Source organism: Ictidomys tridecemlineatus, chromosome 11, assembly GCF_052094955.1.
Source record: "Ictidomys tridecemlineatus isolate mIctTri1 chromosome 11, mIctTri1.hap1, whole genome shotgun sequence".
NCBI lineage: Eukaryota > Metazoa > Chordata > Mammalia > Rodentia > Sciuridae > Ictidomys > Ictidomys tridecemlineatus.
The window spans coordinates 106,824,836-106,828,559 of record NC_135487.1 but is presented as its reverse complement, the minus strand read 5'-3'; the positions used below and the strand labels follow the sequence as shown (position 1 = coordinate 106,828,559).

General features: G+C 44.4%; 1 non-coding gene across 1 annotated transcript; it reads left to right on the top strand.

Moving 5' to 3' along the window:
- Nucleotides 1-3,110: 3,110 nt before the first annotated feature.
- On the top strand, nucleotides 3,111-3,217 carry LOC120891135 (U6 spliceosomal RNA). Its single transcript, XR_005735554.1, has one exon. It is a non-coding gene; the product is annotated as a U6 spliceosomal RNA (small nuclear RNA).
- Nucleotides 3,218-3,724: the final 507 nt, after the last annotated feature.

The window sequence follows — 3,724 nt, the reverse complement described above, 5'->3', positions numbered from 1 at the left end:
ACCCGAGAGGCTGAGGCAGGAGGATCACAAATTTTTCGTACTGGGGATTGAACCATGGAGCCACATCTGCAGCCCTTTTAATTTTGTTTGAGACGGGGTCTCACTAAGTTGCTTAGGGCCTCACTAAATTACTGAGGTTGCCCTCAAAGTTGCAACGCTCCTGCCTCAGCCTCCTGAGTTGCTGGAATTACACCAGCACACATAGTTGTTTTCATTTCTTTATCAAGTTTATTACTATATGAAATTCTCTTCTTTAACTTATTCGTTTACCTGTTTGCCAGGATGTTCAAATAGAGGTTTCCCATCTAAACGCCAAGAGACAATAAATGTGAAATTTCAAAGCTAGATAACTACAGGCAAACTCTAGAAAAGGCATTGTCAAGAATCTTTCTATGATTCTTGGACTCTTTAGTTGGATTTAAAAAAAAAAAAAAAGTTGGGCTGGGGATGTGGCTCAAGCGGTAGCGCGCTCGCCTGTCATGCGTGCGGCCCGGGTTTGATCCTCAGCACCACATACCAACAAAGATGTTGTGTCCGCCGAGAACTAAAAGAAAATAAATATTAAAAATTCTCTCTCTCTCTCTCTCTCTCTCTCTCTCTCTCTCTCTCTCTCCTCTCTTACTCTCTCTTTAAAAAATAAATAAATAAATAAATAAATTTTTAAAAAGTTAGGAAGGGTTGGGGATGTACCTCAGTGGTAGAGTCCTTGCCTAGCATGTGGGAGGCCTGGGTTCCATCCCCAGTACCAACCAAAGCAAACAGAAAAGAGATCAGAGAATGAAGAACAAGGGATTTATAGAGGATTTCTCTTGAGGGAGTTGTTGCTGTCTTGGAAGAGAGGTAGGAAGATGGGGAGTGCTACGTTCTTCAAGCCTGGAAAGAGAGGACCACTTTTAGAGACCTTACTGTGTGCTCTGTCCTGTGGGAGAGGGGTGTTAGATATTAGACGTGCTTAAGTCTCACCCAAGAAAACTAAAGCAGGTAGGCTGGGAAATAGTAGAGAGACCATTGTATTGTGTTCATTCTCTGTTTCCAAAGTCTATTGTAATGAAAGATGTTTGAGTATTTCTTGTGGACCCATGTAGTCAGTTTCAGTCCATTTTATTGTTAAGTCGGAATACCTGAGGCTAGGTATTTTATTAAGAACAGAAATTTATTTCTCAAAGTGTTGGAGACTGGGAAGTCCAAAATCAAGGTACAGTAGGTTTTGGTGTCTGGTGAAGGATTATTCTCTGCTTCCAAGATGGCGCCTTGAACACTACATCTTCCGGAGGGGAGAAGGTGTTCCTCATATGGCAGAAGAATAGAAGAGAGAGTGCCCATACCCATAAACCCTTATATGGCAGCACTAATCTATTTGTGGGGGCAGAGCCTCATGACCTAAAATCCCCCCCCCAAGGCCCCACTTCTCAACACTGTTGCATTGGAGATTAAATTTCCAACATGAGAATTTTGGAGGACATATTCAAACCATAGTCTGGGCCATGTAAAAAAAAAAAATGGAGAAACGTGGTCTTGGGTGGTTCTGCCCAATGTGAGCACCTAAAAATGTAACACAAGAAGCAATGAGAAACTGAAAGTGAAGACCTATTCTTCCTCAAGGTTAAGGAAGAAGAGCGAATAACTTCACCGTTAAGATGCATCTAACTGAACCAAAGTTAAAGTAAGTTTGAAGCATCCTCAGGCCCAGAGACCTCCCCAGTCTCATAGGAACTGCCCCGTTTCCTTACCACCACACACATGCACATTTAACCCCTACCCTCCAAAAAATTAAAATACCATCCAGAAAGAGATAAGATGGGAAGAAGATGAAACAAGAGAGAGCAAAAGCTGGATACATCCTGTCCTTGGTCAGAAAGTCATCAAATACAGGCTATAACTCAAAGATGCTAATTCAACCGTGGGATGAAATTGAAACATCTAATCATCTTCCACCAGACATTCCTGATTTTAGATGGAGGCTGTTTCCAACTTAACGTGGAAACCAAAGGATTGTCTATTGCCTGGGAGTGAACAGAGCAACCAAGGGATCCACCCCGATTCCACCGCAGGAACAGATTGCCCCCAATGAACACACTTGGAATGGGCAGTGGAAAACCAGAAGTAAATTACACTGCAACATTACAAAGCCTGTACTTGACACACCCGCCTGTTGTCTCTCTCCACAACCTCAAAAGATTGGACTCTGTCATCCTAACATTGTACTCCCAAAACCAAGAAGAAGATCTGGTAGGTAGTAGGAGTAGGCACCCCATAAATACTTAAAGATAAATTTCATCCAAGATATTCGGGCTCATCTTTAGGCTCCCTAAGTTGCAGGTCCTCAAATAACTGAGCTTCTGTTTTGGACTTCATTGGAAGTTTCTAGGATAGCTCTGTAAGATAAACTGTCATGACAACAACCCCATAAATGATCGGGTTAACACAGAACAAGTGTATTTTTTGCTCATGAAAAGTTCAAAGATAATACTGTTTCCCCTCCAAACAGTGGATCCGGGATCCAAGTTTCTTCCATCTTGTAATGTCACCATCTTTAACCTGCTATAAGATTGCTATAGAGGAAAGAAACAACTGATCATTAATATCGTTAGCTCAGAAACGACACACACCATGCCTACTTCCATTCTTTGGGCCATCGTCCTTTGGGCCCAGATAGAGAGAACTTTGAGGATTCCGGTGTCTCACTAAACAACTGCTTTCTGACAATACCTCTCACTGTGGAAGGAGAGTGCACATCTTTGGTGGTCAGTTACCTTTGCTGCCACAATGGCCACCTGGAAGAACTGACTAGACACCTGCCTTGCTTGTGCAAATAAGTCCTCCTCTCCATAGAGTACAGTTCAGACCACGGACCCCAGCTAGATAGCTGGGCCCAGCTAACCCCAGGTGCATCTTCCTGGTGCCAACTGTTATTTAGTCCAACTCACCCCCCCCCAAAAAATCTCCAAGAGCCATGCACACCCATTCTTCACTTTACAGATGAAGAACTGGAGCCTGGAGCTGACTGGTGTGTCCCAAGTCACTCAGCTTTGCCAGTGGCAGAGCTGGGATCAGAGCCCCTCTCTTGTCCACTGTTTCCATCACACCACACATTATCAAAACCTCCACCAGTGCTCACTTCAGCAGTGCACAGACTAAAATTAGAACCATACAGAGAAGATTAGCATGGTCCCTGCGCAAGGATGACATGCAAATTCATGAAGTGTTCCATATAAACAAAACAAAACACCTCTACCAGCCGACCCTTTGGCACCTCCTCTCAATACCCAAATCTCCTCCTGTTCTCCTGAAGCTGAATTTTCATTGTCCCCATACCCCCAAGAGCCTTCCCACGTCTTTTACTTCCCCCTCACCTCCTTCGCTTGACCCCCAAGTCTCTCACCTTACCCTAGCAAGTCTTCCACCTGTTAGTCTTGGATCTCCTTCATTCTTTCTCCTCAGGTAGCACCTGGAAGTTTTATTCGATACAGAATATCAGAATCAAAAGGGACGTCAGAGGCCAGGGCCCTATCTCCTGGGGCGTCACCATTAGGGAGAGGAGGCTAACGTGTCCTGCAGGTGGAAATGAGTTACCAGTTCACACTGCTGGTTGTTGTGCAGTTTGAAGAAAGTGGGTTTGAAGACACACCTCTATTCTATCCCTTTGGGCACTCTTGACATTACCCCTCTGCGCAGCAGCGGGTCCTTCTTGAACCAGGCCACCTTCAGGTGTCCACCTGGTCAC